General features: G+C 46.1%; 1 protein-coding gene across 13 annotated transcripts in view; it reads left to right on the top strand.

Annotated features, from left to right (window-relative positions):
- Nucleotides 1-204: 204 nt before the first annotated feature.
- The window catches only part of L3mbtl3 (L3MBTL histone methyl-lysine binding protein 3), a 105711-nt gene continuing 88734 nt past the window's right edge, over nucleotides 205-17181 (top strand). For 4 of the 13 annotated variants that reach the window (XM_051175454.1, XM_051175448.1, XM_051175447.1 and 1 more), the window contains exons 1-2: nucleotides 2279-2492; nucleotides 4157-4241. The gene's annotated coding sequence lies outside the window, so the exon portion shown is untranslated. Of the gene's footprint in view, nucleotides 348-1073; nucleotides 1227-2278; nucleotides 2493-4156; nucleotides 4242-17181 lie in introns of those variants that run through there. The other 9 variants (XM_051175449.1, XM_051175443.1, XM_051175453.1 and 6 more) reach the window with 7 other exon arrangements.

Genomic DNA, 17181 nt, shown 5'->3' with positions numbered 1-17181 from the left:
CTCAGTCTTTTCCCATTTGTTCGGGCCGTTCTTTGACCCAGCTCGGAAGCAGCAGCGTCAAGGATCGCGGAAGAGATGCACCTGAACCAGCGTGTGCCGGCGGCCGCCTCGGCCGAGCCGCTCAATTGCTGATTTCCAGCGGCGAAGGCGCAGCAGCAGTCACAGCGAAGCCAGCGCGAGCCTCCCCGGCGGCGGCGGCGGCGGCGGCGGCGGCGGCGGCGGCACCAGCGCAGTTTCCCCTCTCCCCAGCCCTGACTCTACGCGCACATGCGCACTGCGTCCGCAGCCCTGGACCATTTGTCAGGACTACTCGTGAGACGGAGAAAAAAAAAAGAGAAAATTTGGGGGTAAGAAGCGGCTGATCGGATCTAATCTCTAATTAATCCGCAGCTCGGCCCGTGCCAAAGCTGTCCATTGATTTTTTTTCTGGGCGACGATGAAAGTTCAGAGAGCTAGAGAGGGAAGGGAGCGCACCCTCGTCTTGGGAAAGAGATCAGGGGAGGGGAAGGAGAGAAGGGGTTTCTCCCCCACTTCTCTGCGCCTCTGGGAAAGAGGAGAAAACTTAATCCCGGGGAAAAAAAGTGGGCAAGTGACTCGGAAGCGGCTGGAGGGGGAGTCTGTGGGCATCTCACTCCCAAGTAGTGAGTGCGAGTGCGAAAGAGGAACAAAAGAGAGAGAAAAGAGAAAGGAAAAAATGGGGGGAGGAGAGACTTGTATTTTTTCCTCCTTTTGCGCGCACACGGGGAAGGGTGTGGGGGGCCGTGCGGAAGGGAGCGGGCCGAGGCGGCCGCGTCGGGCCGTCGCCGGCGCGCAGGCGGCGGGATGCGTGTGGGCCCCCTCCCTCGCGCCCCCCCGAGCTTGTCACTTTGGTCGCTTTTTTGACACCGGGCGCGGGGTGGCGGCGGCGGTGGGGGGGGGAGCGCGGCGTCGCGGGGCTGCGTGTCCGGGGCGGCGCTGGGGGGTGGGGTGGGGGGGACGCGGAGGAGCCGCAGCCTCCCCGGGGGGCGCCGAGCGCGGTCGGGCCCCGAGGCGGGGGGGGGGGCGCCGGCCTCGGGAGGGGACCGCGGGCACGATCGCGGTGGCGACTCGGTGCGGCGGCGGCGGCGGCGGCGGGAGGACGCGAGCCCCGGCGCGCCGCCCCTGCGGCCCCCTCCGCCCGTGTGGCCTTTGTGCCGGGCGCGCACCGGGAGAGCGGGCGAGCGAGCGAGCGAGCGCGAGAAGTCCAAGTACGGGAGACCGAGGCAGTGGGAAAAGAGGCCGGGCCACTTTGCTTTCCCGGTCGGCTGCGGGGAGAGGACGGACTGGTTGAATGTGGCAGAGGCGCGTCTCGCCGGCGCGGCCGTGTGTGTGTGTGTGTGTGTGTGTGTGTGTGTACGTGTGTCGGGTGTGTGTCTGTGTGTCGGGGTGTGTGTGTGTGTGTGTGAGTGTGAGTGTGAGCGCGCGCCGAGAGGCCTCCGCGACTCGCACCGCGCACACGCACCCGCACCCGCACGCACACCCGAGCCGCGGCGGGGCCGGCGGCCGAGAGTTTGCGTGTGCTCTGTCCCCGCTCGCCACCTCCCCCGCTCGCCGCCGCCGCCGCCGACTGTGGGAGAATTTCCTAGAGATCGCCTCCAATTTCCGCCATTTTGGGAAAGTTGCACGGAAAAAAAAAAAAAAAAAGCAATAAATCCTCCGCTCGATTTTTTTTTCTTCCTTGCCCGAGGCTGGAAAGTGCTTGTTTAAGGGAGCGCGGCCGGTGGCGCGGGCCCGACACGGGCGTCCCCGCGGGGAGGAGGGCGCGGGCCGGGCCGGGCACCCGCGCCGTCGCGGCGGCGTTCTTCTCGGTGCAGCGCGGCCGGTGCGGGCGTGCGAGGCGAGGCGGCGGCTGCGGCGGGGGCCGCGGTGCCTGCAACTTGTTTACGGTCGCCCGCCCGCCCGAGGCCGGCGAGCCGGGTCCGCCTGGCGCCGCGTGCGTGCGCCCGCCGCTCTGCGCTCATGGGCTGCCGGCTGCTCCCCGCTCGCGTCCTGGGCCCGGCGGGGCCGGCCTCGCGCGGCGGCGGCGGCGGCGGCGGCGGCGGGGCGGGGGAAGTAGAGGCCGGCGGGGGTGGGGATCGGGAAGCGCAGGAGCCCAGGCATCCGCCGCGCGCCCCGCCAGCCGCCGACCGGAGGAGGAGGCAAACTTGAGAGAGAGCGCCGGGCCGAGGGGCGCGCTGGCGGAGGGAAAACTTTAATCGCCTCCCGAGGGGCGGAAAAAAAAAAAAAAAAAAAAAAAAAAAGACCAAAAATAAAAGGGGGGGGGGTCTGGGATCCGAACCCCGCGATCGCGGCCCGCAGCGCGACCGTGAGAGAAAGTTGACCGGCGGGGCGGCTTGCTCCGCGTCCGGCCCGCGCGAGGCAGAGGTGTTTGTCTGTCCGTCCGCGCTCCGTGATAGCCCGGGTGGGAGATCCAGCCGCACTGCCGGGTCGCGTGGGTCAGGGCTCTTGCCCCACCCTTCCACGGGGACACGAAGGTAAACGTCGCTTGGTTTCCCTTCTCTGTCCTCCTGCAGCCACCGCCCAGCTTCCTTTTCCTCCTCTTTGCCCGCTTATATTTTTTTCTTTCTTTTTTTTTTGGAGGGGGGGGGACCCGAAAAACGGAGTCTCTTTCCTTATGCAACTTCCTCGGGCGCCCTTTGCAGGGCCCTTCCCCCCGCCTTCTGCATCCCTTGGCCCGCTCCTTTGCCACCTCCGGGCCGCCGCCAGAAACATGCATTTGAGATCATCCAAAGTGCCCAAGAACAAAAATACATTTTAAAGAATTGTTCTAAGTTAAGGGAAACTGATACGAGAAATAAATACCCTAGTGTGTGTGTGTGTGTGTGTGGGGGTGGGTGTGTGTTGAATTTTCATTTCGATTTTCGTAGATGGTTGGTTGTGATGTTTTTATTGGTGTGGGGAACCCGGGAAGCTCTGTACTAGCCACATCGGTCGCGTGGATTTTTGCGCAAGTTTTTAGAAAAACACTGACTCGAGTAGAGAGCATTTCTCCGGAAAGTTTCAAGTGCAGCAAAATAGCGAGCCTGCAAAACTGGCCAAGGGGGGACCTCTAGTGGTTAAGTGCACCTTAAGTTCGCGAGGAAGACAGCAAAGTTTGGCCTTTACTTGTAGCTACGTAGTCCGTTTAGACGTGGAAGTAATTAGAGGACCTGAGCTAGCAGCCAGATGTGGGGAAGGATGCTGATCAGAAATACAAAGTTTTGTGAATCAGAGAACAATGAAGTATGAGTTTTCGGACCTTTCCACCCTTCCTTGCTTACATTAAAAAGCAGATCCTTTTATTCTGAGATTTGAGATTAGCATAACCTTAGATAAGGAAATTTGTTTTATAATTACCATCGTCTGTGTCTCTCACCTTTTTCCCCTCTAAGAAGTCGTAGCAGGTAGCTTAATTTGGAATAAAACGTGTGCTTATAACTTTGCGAGTAGTGAAAACAAAAACCCTTGAAACTGCCTTCTTATATGAGCCGATCGTTTTGTGTTCTCCGACACGTGTAATTTCAGACTAAGTTGTTCACTAACTTACAAATATGCTCATAAAATAAATAGTATCTTCTCCTTGCAAGAATGTAATTTTGATTCACTGAGTAAAAAGTTATTCGGGGATACTTTGTATAACTTGTGATTTAAAACATGTGGGTTAAAAAAAAAGCCAAACAAACAATATATGTTACATAACTATTTTCCAGTGTGTATACTCTAAAGGATCTTGAATTTTAAATGTAAAAACCAGAGAAATGAAGGTTGTATCAAATCTTCCGTGTAACTGCCGCCTCTCTGTCATACACAGGAGAGAGACAGGATCCACTTAAGTAGCCCAGGCTGGTGTTGAACTTACATGTTCCCGCCTCAGTGTCTGTAGTGCTTGGGTAACAGTACTCTTATTTACAATAAGGAATTTTATTGTGTGAACTTAGAATGTGGGGACGATGTGAATGATTAAAATTAATTTTGCCTCATGTGGAACTGGTTTAATTTTATTTTAATACACAGAGCGATGTTGTGTGGAATGATGTATGTTGAGTTTGAATTGTTAGATGTAAGGGCTTTATGAGAGTGTGCTTTGATTGTCTTTTTTTTTTTTTTTTTTTTTTTTTTGTTCCCCCTTTCTTTTTTCCTTTTCCTCTTTTAAAGTCAGTGCTAGATCCTTAAGTGAAGTTTTGGGGGTACACAGCAAGTTGTGAAGGCCACGAGACAGTTCTGCCTTTCGCCACCACCTCGAGGTAAGAGTCACTGTTTTTCTGTGCAAGAAATGCTGGACACTGCATTTGGAAATCAAGGAGAGTGTGTGACAGGGTTAGTAGTGGGGGGGGGGGGGGCTAAGTTGGTGGGAAGCATTTTGAATGTGTAGACACCAAGTGTTCTTGAAAAGTTAGAAAGAATGAGACTGTTCTACGGTGTGTTCTAGGGTGTTTTTGGTGTGGGTACCTGGGGAGGCCAGAGGTCAACTGGAGATTTTACTTGCCTTCCTGTATTGCGCTTCCCCTATCCATTTTTTTTTTTTTTCCTTTAAACCTGGTTGCTTTCTCTGAATCTGGCTTGCTGATTGGTTGGATTGGCTGGCCAATGAGCTACATGGCTCCTTAGATTGCTCCCCTCCCCCAAGTGCTCAAGTTACAGAGGTCGGTGCTTTTATGGGTGTGTTCAGGATCTGAACTCACCTCTTCCTCTTCATGCTTTTGTGACTGTCACTATTGACTGAGACCTCTCACCAGACCCATGTTACTTTTTTCTTTGGGAGGGAGGAGTAGAAGGGGCAGGCGGGAGTGTTTTGAGGCAGGGTTTCTTTGTGTAGCCCTGGCTATCCTGGTAGACCTGTCACTCACAAGAGATCACCCTGCCTCTGCTTGCGGAGTGCTGGGTTTAAAGGCGTGTGCTGTGATTAAAGGTGTGTGCTGTTACTGGATTCTTAGCATTTAAGTGACACTTTTGCTAGAGTTGAAAAAGTGAGACAACCAGAGCAAAGCAGTTGTGAATGAATGAATACCTTCTATAAACATACACTGGTAGGGAAAAGCCCGGAACTTTAAATGTCTGCAGTCTGAGCTACATTTTTGTAACTAAAATTTATGATGGGGGTAGGGTGAAGTTAATGAATTAACATGTAATTAATATTTAAGTGTCTCCTATGGATTAAATACAGGAGGGCCTTACTTCTGCCAGATACCATGTCTTAGGGACAGAGCATAGACTCGTGCGTTTTTGAAGACGTTCTATGGGTGTATCGATTTGTTGTCTAATAAGATAATTTTGCTTTTCTTGGAGGGTGCTGGGACCTGCCTTTAGGACCAAGACCTTTTGATGGGGGGAACCACAGCTGGGTCAGAATAGCTAAGTAGTGCTTTCTGTTATTTATGCCATTCCTAAACCTTAATCTTTCTCTCTGGCTTGCCTGCCTACCTGTCTTGAGTACTAAACAGTTTGCTAATTCCTCTTTGGCAGAAGCAAAAGGAAATAAAAGTTAACTTTCCTTTTAAAATTTATTTATTTATTGTTAGTATTCCCCACCGTGTGTGTGTGTGTGTGTGTGTGTGTGTGTGTGTGTGTGTGTGTGCGCGCGCGCTCATGCATGGGCATATTGGTGCTTGCACATGCCTGTGTGAGTATGCATAATAGTACATGTGTGGCAGTCTGAGGACAGCTTTGGAGTTGTTTGTTTCCTTTCCATCTTTAGATGGGTTCTAGAGATTGAACTCAATTTGTCAGGCCTGAGTGACAGATGCTTTTACCTACTGAGCCATCTCTGGCCTAAGCATATTTTTTATAAGCAGAGCTAATTATCTTCTGTGGGTCAGGTGTAGATTACAAATGCAAATGAAACTGCATAATGACCAGAATACAAGTGGTTGTAAACAGTAGTTTATTGTCACATTCTGTTTGTGGATAATTCATACATAGATTTAGTCTTTGTATATGTGTGGGTGATCCTGCCGAGACAGTGGACAAGAACAGCTTACAAGGCCACGCACATAAGAAAGAGCATGATTCCAGAGAGAGGAGGACCCCAGCTTTCTGGGGTAGTCAGTGTAGTGTGTAGTGTCTGTGTGCTGAGTTGAGGACAATGCTTGATAGGCTTCGTCTGAGGAGCCAGTGTCTCTGTGGATAGTAAGCTAAAATGGGAACCAGAAAGCTGCTCTCTGCAATCTTATGTATCATCTTATAGGAGTTACTGGGCCTCCTTTAGCCTAGATTTTCCCCTCTGGAAAATGGAAGGAAATGTCAACATTGACCTTTTTTTTTTTTTTTTTTTTTTTTTTTGTAAAGGAAGTCTTAAATAAAATACAATTTTGAGAACTGTTAAAAAGGAATTCAAGTGTGTGGTGGTCATTTTCTCCTGTCACTGTCACCAGGTTTTTTAACTACCAAGAGTCAGGCTGTATAGGGCACAGCCTGGTTATTCAGTCCCTGGCTTTATGGTATGTATTGCATATACACCTGTCAGAAGTTTCCTGCTTGTCTTTCTGTTACTTAATTTTTCTTTTTTCCTTCCTTTGTTTTTTGAGGCAGGATCTTCTTGCATTTGTAGCTCTGACACTCTTCTGTGTAGACCAGATTGACCTGAAACTCATAGAGATCCTCCCACATTTGGCTCTGGAACGTTAGGATTTAAGTCCTGTGCCATTATGACTGGCTTTGTCTGTCTTTTCTTAATATTTAATTTTTTCTTTAGATTTGTTTTTGCCATGCACACCTTTCATCCCACTGATCAGAAGGCAGGGGCAGGTGGATATTTGTGAGTTTGAGGAAACCCTGGTATACAGAGCTAGTTCAAGGACAATCAGGGCTACACAGACAAACCGTGTGTATGTATGTCTTTGTATCACGTTGGTGCTTGGTGAATTCCAAAGTCAGAAGATGTTGCATCCCTTAGGACTGAAAGTGGGTGCTGGGAGTCCAACTCAGGTCCTCTGCAAGAGCAACAAGTGCTCTTCACCACAGGGCCAACTCTTCAGCTCAGTAGTCTTTTGTTTCTTAAGAAAAAAATGTATTGGTTCTGAATGGAAGGACAATGCTCTATCATGTTGCTGGTTACAAAGCCTGAACTTTGTTCCAAATGAATAAGGACTAAGTGAAAGAAATGTTTAAAAATAATGCCTGCTGATAGAAATGTAGGGTGAGGGAAGTATAGATTGGTGTGTGTGGGGGGGGAATTTGTTCACTGTAATTAACATTTTGGCGGTATAGCCTGGAAAAGACCGTGAGAAAATAGCTGATTGGGGAGGTAGTAATGGGAGTCCCTGGGGAGGACAGGAATTGATTCCTATGAATGATTGGTTTTAAGGCAAAGTTCAAATAAGACTCTGCCCAGCTGTTTTGTGGACATCCTTGTTTCTGTATTGCTTATTATACCTAACTCTCTAAAACCTAGATAGAAAAAAGAGAGAGAAATACTATGTTACTATTTTCATCCTAATGATACTGAACCTGACAAAGCAAACCCTGACATGTTCTGGTTTTATTAGTTTTATTTCACTATATATATTATCCAATCAATATCCTGAGGGTCTAAACACTCAGTAGTGAAGGAGAGGAGGTGTACTTGTCCATTTAATTAATCCTGGAGTAATGGAGAGGTGGTTCTTGAGTAAACTCCATGCTTTTTTTGTTCTTTTCTAATTTTATGCCTATTGACATTTTGCCTGTGTGCATGTCTGTGTACCACTTGTGCCTAGGCAGGTCATTTTAGAATCCCTTGGAACTGGAGTTACAGATGGTTGTGAGCTTCGGTGTGAGTGCTGGTAATAGAACCTGGGTCCTCTGGAAGAGCCGCTAGGGCTCTTAACCATGGAACCATCTCTCCAGCCCATGGTATTTTATTTTTTAGGAATCAAGTAATATCGTAGATAAGACAATCATGATTTATGGTAGATAGATCAGGATGGGGACAGTGTAAGAGAAATAACTTTACATGGTATGTGATAGTGAAACCCATGCCATCCCATGGACAGATAGGTCATGGAGTCTTCCCCAAGCAGTGTTCTCCGTTTCTGAACTAGTTTTTACTGAGTTTCAGCAGTGTTGGAATCCGAAAGGCTAGGTTTTGTTCCCATGAGGCTCCCAGGATCTTCAGCCCAGGAGAAGATATAACTGAGATCTCTGCCAATTGTAACAACTGTTGAAGTCTCTTCTAGTGTATATATAGTAATAGTATAACAAGTGCTCAGTGTGCTGTGTAAGAGAACACATGCTCTAGGTGTTGTAGAAGCCAGTGAGTCAGCAAACATGACCTTAGGTGCTGACTGATGGTGTCCAGTGCCATACATACATACATACATACATACATACATACATACATACATACCCATTTTAATCAGTCTCCAGAAATGTGTAAGCCACTTTCTAACTAGGGCTGAGGAACGCCTTAGTGATGGATTTTATTTGACTCGTGTGTTCACAAGGTGAGCTGACTTTTGAAGATCTACTCTACCACTGTTCCTGTTTGTACTATCGGGTGGACTCATGTCTCCTTGGAATATGGGGATTATTAAAAGATGGGTAAAGGTACTGTATTTAAAATCATTATGTGTTCACATACATAAAGGTTTACATATGATGTCTTGATGTTGAAAGGCTCTGTAAAAGTGTTTTTGTATGTATGTATATATATATATATATATATATACATATATATATATATTAAAGTCGTCATTATCTAATGGAGAGATTCTCAGGGGTAGAATCTCAGTAATATGTGTGGATGTGAGTCAGTGATTGTGGCCGTTATGCAGCTGGTGGCAGAAATGCAGTACCAGGAACAGATAGCCCTGATGTAGGGTTGAATTTGACTTGGGGTTAAGGAGACCCCATTTGGGAAACAGATAGTTTGAAAGAGGGAAGAGAATGTGTCAAAGGAAGTTGGCTGAAATTGAGTGGTCTTGGAGAGAGAAGTAGATTAGATTTGGGGGCCATGGAGATGAATCCTGCTGCAGGATGAGGTGGCCTGAGTTTGATCCAATGAAGGAAGAGAGCTGATGGAGGTTATCCCCCTCCACAAGAGTGCCATGTGAAGAGACACGGGTATGCACTCCTGCATACGTGCACATACACTGTGAGAAGTACATGTGATTAAGTGAAAAAATTGCTTTGGAGGAAGTTAGAAGAACTGCGTGTACATTATATGTGATATGGTTAATGCCTTTTCCATATCCTTCTTTCCCCAGCATGTACTGTGTTTTGTGTTCACTCAGCTCATTTGTGGAGCATCTGTTTTATGTAGATCATTATTGAGGAGTAGTCCAGCATTTAGCATTGAATCAATGAATGTTATGTCTACAGAGCTGTAGAACATTAGTCTCTTTAGCCTCAGTGTGTTTGTAATCTAGAGAGATAAGCTATGCACACATGGCAGTGTCCAAAACATGGTTGTCAGTCAACGGGGGAGCTGAAGTCCCCGGTACACGGTATGCCTCTGCTGTGCTGATACTCATGCAGCTGACCCAGAGACAGATGGAGAGCATGCCCGGTTCAGTTTTACTGTGAGTCTACCAGTGCCTTTCCTGCTACTTTCACTAGTCTGTATTTTATTACCTCTGTTTAGAGACAGGGTTTCACTGTGTAGCAGCTTCTAGTCCAACTGTAGCTGAGGTTGGCCTTGAACCCCGAGTACTCCTGCTTCAGCCACCCTTCTGATGTGTGCTCATACTTCCATCTGTTATTTTTTCTTTCAAAGTAAATCAGCCTTCAGAGATACTTTGTAGCTTCTTCAAATTCATTTCCTACTGTTTGAAAGGGGGAGGGCCAGAGAAAATGACACTATAGCCTTAGGACTGTTTCCCTACCTTTAAGATTTTTGATTTTCAAACAGCAGTTCTCTGGAATTAGAATAAAAACATTTCCAGATTAATGTACTTTTCCCTAATGTATTGGTTCACACTAATGAACAATAAAGAAGACTGATGGGAAGAAAATAAGTATCTTTTTATCCCCATCTTTTTAAAGCTGAGAATTGAGATTATTGATGCTGGGTTATGCTGAAAGTGCTTGAAATGACACAAAGTATTAGTAAAACAGTGAAAAAGAACAGAGGCTGCTGTTGTGGCTCAGTGGATGTTCGAGACCCTCATCAATCCTCTTTAGCATACAAAAAAGTGGAACCTAAGTTCACAGACAGACTGAAAAGATAATGAAGTTTACTCAACAGCCAGATTTGTAAAAGAAGAGATGTAAGGGATACACACACACACACACACACACACACACACACACACACACGAGGCAGGGCAGTGGTGGTGGTAGGTGGTAGTATAATATCCTAGAATAAAACTGAAAATGCAACTTGGGTTAGAAACTTCAGCAGCAAATTCTGATCAGAAGGCCACGTGTCTGGTGAGGGGAAGGGAAGAGTCTTTTGCCTTCTTCAGGGGTTCTGTGTTGCAGTGTCTACACATATCTGCTATGTGAGTTGTTCACATCAAACAAGTCTTTAGTATGGCTTAGAGAGCTGTCATCACATGTGTTGATTACAGGGTAATAGATTGTTCAGATTTGATGGTGTGCCCTCCCACTCACTCCCATCCCCAATAAGTAGGAACATACTATAATTGTATATAGTTTTCTGGAATCAAACTAGTTCAGTTCCTGGAGTGTTTTCAATACAACCGTTTAGCCTGAAACATTTAGCCTGACTCCTGGATAGCGAATTGGTAGGTCTGCATGCCTAATTGCGCCTGGGTGTTAAATAATCTGAATTATTCACCCTGTGGATATGGTCTTACTTGGTAGATGCAGTTTAGCTGCTCAACCCGGTGATAGAGAGGCTGGCTACAAATGGTTATTGAGATAAGCCTAGAGGCATGACTTCTGTGAGAGAAGAAAATCTGGTCAAATCTAATTTATTACATGCAAAAGAGAGAGTGTAAATACTTTAATTTTAGTTCTATGTTCTGTAAAAATATGAAGCAGACTAAGAAGATGCTGCTTTTAGCATTGAAGAGAATTATGAAATGAAATAAAAAGAGCAAGACACCACTTTTAGCTCCTTTTCTTTTAAATTTAAGTTCATGCATATGTAGCAAGAGCATGGAAGTGTCTGTGTCATACAGGTTCGTGTTCTTTTCCTGGCCCTCGGATCGCTCTAATGGGTGTAGAGTTTCTATTATTGCCATTCTAGTGTAGTATGTTGATGAGATGGAGGCGCTCTTAACATTTCTTTGCTCGGAGATGTCTCCCGTTCTGTACTTTGAACGTGAACTCAAAAGCATTTGATGAGAGTTTGTTAAATAGGCCATTGACCCGTTAATGTCAGTTAATGTGATTTCACTTTCTGGGTACATTTTCTTTTCTTTCTTGAAAGACATTTTTCATTTTCTGTTCCTCCTTTAGAGGAAGTAAATAGGTTAGGCCACAGAATCTCAAACACTTCACCTTCTTACAGGAACAAACTAAGGGGCAGGAAGTTGAGATTTTGTAAAGGTTGCCCTTGGTGACTACTGCTTTGCATACGGGCTTCGTGACATCACGGACAGCAAGTCACAGAAACACTGTTACGCTGTAGATAAGGCTGTTCTCGCTACGATACAGCCAGTAGGGCAAGTGGGGGAGAAAATAGCAAGACCTGACCATCTTGATTACAGAATCTGTATGTAAAGGCTTCGTACGGCTTACCTGTCTCTCGTGTCTTCAGTTGCTCGGGGCCAGTGGAAAATAGGAGCCCAACGGCCTCAAGGATTGGTTCTTGATTGTACTAACATTTCAGTTCTCACATCATAATAATCTAGAGTTCTGTCTGCTCACACAATATGTGAACCTGGGCCCTCGGGGCAGAACTTATCACCTCTCCACTACAGATCCCAATTCTAATATGTGTGCAACTCAGAGTTCTTATCAGGCTGGGCAAGTAGAATATCAAAGCTTGTGTCTGTCACGCTTGATTTGAAAGGGAAATTTTTCTTTGTAGCAAAATGTGTTTGTTGAGAGATGCTTCAAGTGTGAGTTTAGATCTCTCTTATCCTTATTGAATAAGCCCATTTAAGAGGTTTGAATTTAACTGCTTTTGATGTGTTCTTCTAACGCTTAAGTGAGGGGAGGTTCTTGGAGCTGCATTGCTGTGCTTCTGCCAAGCAGTGAACTGGGTACTTAGCAGTCGAGTTGTCAGCTGGGAATTTTCAACGGAGAACATGACATGGATGGATAAGTGAATTTCTTTTCGGTGTCCGAAGTGCCCTCTTCCACTAGTCTGCTGTCTCTCTATTTCTCGCCCACTTTTCTTCAGTATTGATACTTAAACACGGGACTTTACATATATGATGCAAGCTGTATCAATAGCTCAGTGCTCTATCAATAGCTCTCTTTCTTGAATATTCTCTCTCTCTCTCTCTCTCTCTCTCTCTCTCTCTGTGTGTGTGTGTGTGTGTGTGCATAGGTGCAGGTGGAGGTCTGAGGACAGCCTTTTGTATGTTTACTCCAGCGCCTTACCCCTTTTATCTGACAGGACCCCATTGGCCTGGAAGTACAGTAGGTATTTAACTAGCCAGCAAACCCAAGGCACTCATCTTTCTCTGCCTCCATCTCATCTTGCTGTGTTTCAACATGCACCACTGTGCTTTTGAAAATGAGTTCTGGGCATCTGAACCGAGGTTCCCATTGTCACAGGGCAGCCCTATACCAACCGATCCATTTCCCCAACCCTGGTTACCCAGTCGATAAACGTTAATCCCCACCATGTGTCTTTCTGAGGGATTTTAAAAAATAGCAAATCAAGTTCTCCTCAAGCCTCGTTCCCTGTGGCTGGTCAGGACCCAGTATGGGTATTATAATCAGAGCAGATGTTGTCTCCCAGCTCTTCTCTTGGCATCTCCCCATGCACTGTGCGCACACCCAGAGGCGCATGAGAGACTCTCCCGTAGTGGAAGCAGTCGTTTCTGGGAGGGGCCCTCCTTTATTTCTCTTTGCCCAGTATTCTCACCACAGTATATGGTGCTTTCTTTTGTTGCCTGCGTACTTGCCCTCTGGAAAGCGGGTCTTACCAGCACTGTTGTTGGCACAGGGGAACTTTTAATGTTCCCTTAGCATAAATATCACAGAAAGGGCAGTGGTGGCTTCATTCAGGGTACATGCTCAGAAGTTAGGTCTTCGTTATGTGCATTTTGTAATTGATTTTGGCAAAACTAAGTTACTGACCTTCTGTTTGGGAGACTTTACATACAGATTCCTCCACATTCTCTTTGAAATGGAATCGCAAGAGTCCGTGGGCTTCTTGTCCAGTCTCTGAATGATTGAATAATTGCAGAGGGTTTCATAATGCCCAGTTGGCCCAGTTATCCCCTGCCCTGCATTGCTTACAACACTTAGGCTCCTTGGGCTGGGAGCAGCATGGGCAGTACAGAATAGATTGTTTTCCTTCCTTTTTGATGCCCATCCACCGGGCAAAGCATTTCAACTTGAATACTGTACCAAAAAGAAGTCCTTATGTCCCTGGCAAGTAGACATTTCTATCTGTGTGTAACCAAAGCACCTAAGGCTGGGGAGGGGACTGATGCCCTGCCTAAGGCGGTGCCTAGAGTAAACTGGGAGGCTGATGTTTAATCCCAAGGGTTGTGGCCTCTGAGCCTTTGCTTACCACATTTATTTGACACTCAACTTTCCATTGTATAAAATGAAAAAAGATATTGGGTACTGTCTTAAAAAGTAAAAGTGTTTCTTATCCCAATGACCTGGATTTCCTTTTAAACTGGAGATAACAATCCTTACTGGTTTTAAAAAGAAAGTTATAGGGATCAAGCTAGCTTGTATTGGTGACATCCTTTAACAAGAGTCACTTTAAAAAGAAAGTTATAGGGATCAAGCTAGCTTGTATTGGTGATGTCCTTTAACAAGAGCCACTTTGGCCTCAATATGGCTGTGTCCCTCTAGCGTTGTCTGTTAGGCTCTTTGTGTGTGAGGGCCCTATGTACGTGGTGCTTTTGGGTATGGGAAATGTTTCAATTAAGGTCATCTAGAATGTGTAGAAGGTCACTAAGACCTCTAGGAAGGTCTTATAATGCAGGGACTGGGTCTTCCTCAGGATCACGTTCTCAAGACAGGACTTACAGGACTGTGTGTGGGTCTGGGGCCATTCCCAGGATTAGACATCCCAGACCTCAGCAAACTGGGAACTAGATCTGAGGAGAGCATTCTAGTAGTGCAGTCTAATGTGGAGATAAATAAGCTTTGTCCTATAAAACTATGCTCCATAGTGAGGAGCCCGTGGCACTCCATGTACTGTGTGTGATACAGAGCCCAAGGCTGAGTGTCTGTGAGCATTGAGAGCAAACCTTCCATGTGGCTGTGAGACCCCCCAGTGTAAGCCTTGCTTCCCCAGAGGCTCCAAGAGATTTCCCTTTTTAAAAACAAAATCACAGTACCGTTTAACATGAGTAAATGGCGTCCTAAAACACTTTTTGAGGGCACAGACTTTGGGACATATTAGCTGGCCTTTAGTCTCTAGTCTTGTTTAAGTACAGTTGGACCAGTGCAGTGGCAGTATGGGCAGTCGTAGGGCTGGGCCTGAGATGAGTGGACGGCAGATTTTTCATCTCTCCTTGACACAGTCTTCTTTATCATGGAGGAAGACTTGCTTTGGGAAGAGACCAGGAGTCTTTCTAGATTGAGAACATGAGGAATTATGAACAATAAAAGTGCCACTTTAAGACAATTTTTATATGAGGATTTCATATACGAATACTTTATTTACATTATTTCCCCTTCCTCTTCTTCTAATTCCTCCAGTGTTCCCCCACTCCCTCTAAAATTCATGACCTTTTTCTTTAATTGTTATTGTCACACACAAGGTACACACACATACATATATGTGTAAACATATAGACACATATATAAATACAATTTGCTGAGTCCACTTAGTGTTGTTTCCATGTGTATGCTTTAAGTGCTGACTTCTTGGCATTGGTATTGACCAATCAGGAAGCTCATCCCTGGGGAAGACCGATTCCCCCTCTCTGAGTGTCATTAATTGTCTATAGTTTCTACTCTAGGGCTGGAGCCATGGGAGATTTCCCCTGTCATGTTTCACTTTTTGTGTGAGTAGATCTTACTGTGCAGCCCTGTCTATTCTAGAACAACCAGGCTGGCCTTGAACTCACAAAGATCCAGCTGTCCCTGCCTTCCCAGTGCTAGGATTAGATGCATACACTACCGCACCCAGCAAGAAAAATGATCTTCAGAAAGCACTGGGTTCCTACCTCTCAGTGTGGCTCTCTTTCATTAGCCTGTTCCTTTTTCACACAGTTGGCATTTTGTTTGGTTCATGGTAATGATTTCAGTGCTCCCAGTTCTCTGTATAAGGCATTAAAATGTGTTGTCTACATAACCAAAACCTAGGAAGATAGATCTATCCGCGTCAGGCAGTAATATCTCAGACCTCTCCTTTGAGTCACACACCTTGAATCATGTTCTCTGAATTTTAATGTGCTTCTGCTTTGATGTGACGCTTGCCCCATTGTATAACCACTCTGGGCTCCCAACCTTAGCATCTCTGAACCTTAATTTTGAAATCTTATCTGCTAAATGAAAAGCTATAAAGTGCAGCTTCAAAAACAGCAAGCTTAAAAATGATGTGGGTCTTTAACTGATCTTTTGTTTGTTTCTTTGTTTCATGTTCCTAGGAACTGAATCCAGGGCATCTCTCATTCTTTATTGCACTATATTGCTGGAATACACCCCTGCCCTTACTGATGGTTTTTGTTTGTTTACTTAGTTATAAAATCTGTTTGTAGTATATGTATGTTCACATCTGTGGACTCACATGTGTGCAGGTGCACATGCACTTTGAGTGTGTGTGTGTGTATGCTCCAGGCTCATCAAATGTCCTTCTTGACCATTCTCAACCTTACATCTTGAGACAGGGTCTCTGACTTGAACCCCAGCTTGCTCTGGGTTCCCCTGTCTCCACTTTCTGAGTGTTATGGATACAGGTGGAACATCATGCCTGCCTGGCATTTATGTGGATATTGTGGATCTGAACGCTAAGCCTCACTCTTGGGTCATAAGACTTTTCCCAATGAGCCTTGTCCCTAGCCCGTCTCTTTGCTCTTTATGAATCCTGACTAACTTGCCATATTTGCCAATATAATTTTTCTTTTTTAGAGAAAACACTTGGAGCAGAAATGGCCAAGCTCCACACAATGCCATACCCATGTCATCCTTGCTTGCGCCTTCCATCTGCTGACCCAGACTTCCGGTGGGAGTTGGGCTGCTCTTTTGCTTTGTTCTAATCCACCCAGGTTGTGCTCTGTCTTCAGAGGACTGTTATCTTCTCTCCATCTGTCTCTTCCCTTCAGAGTCTGCTCCAGGCCCTACAAGAGGAGCTTCTGCTGCTCTGCTCTGCAACGCTTCTCTTTTACCTGCTCATGGCAGAGAGAGCAGACAAGTGCTATCGAAGGAGATCATGAAGAACACACTCACTGCTTGTGTTTAGTCGAGGCGAGACGAGTAGATTCAGGACATTTGTGAGGGGTAGGGCCCATGCCAACTTCAATTCTCAAATTGTAAAAAAAAAAAAAAATTAAAATTGTAGCACCTAAGTTGTGTAAGATCACGAAAGTAGGACTGAAATAATCTCTCCAGACCTGTCTCATCTCACTTGTTGAGTGGTCTTTATGGCGTTGGGCACTATCTGAAATACATTTGCACATCTTTCCCACTGATTTCCTTTTGGAACGCTTACTCGCCGTGTTCGCACAGTGTGCCTGAGTCATTGCGTTTGGCATTTCAGTCTTCGCTTTATCCGAAACGTCTATCTTGTGGCCAGGGCCTATGACTTTCATAAGCATTTCCATATTCCCTTTATTCTCTCTTCAACACTAGACTCAACTAGCACTTAACTGTGTTTGTTTGGTTTCTTAAAAAGAAAATTTTATTTTGTTTTGTTTTTATCATTTTACTTTGAGTGTTCATAGCAGTAAGAATAAGCTCAGTGACTAAGAGCATACCTGGCCCTTGGCCAGGCCTGGCGATGTGCCCCTGCCCCTAAGCTTTATGGCAGAAACGATTCAGAATCACATCTCTGAGGAAGGGTAGACCAGGAAATGTCACTAGAACTTCAGGTGTTGCTCAGGAATGGTGGGAACTGTACGTGCTGGGTCTGGGGATGCAGATGGTTGTCATGAAGGAGTCAGCCCCTCACGTCTCCTCCCCATCTGTTCCACTTGCACTAACACCTCAGTAAGT

This window comes from Phodopus roborovskii, unplaced genomic scaffold, assembly GCF_943737965.1.
Source record: "Phodopus roborovskii unplaced genomic scaffold, PHOROB, whole genome shotgun sequence".
Classification (NCBI taxonomy): Eukaryota; Metazoa; Chordata; class Mammalia; order Rodentia; family Cricetidae; genus Phodopus; species Phodopus roborovskii.
Note: the sequence above shows the minus strand (reverse complement) of the source record. Positions and strands in the feature narration are given on the sequence as shown.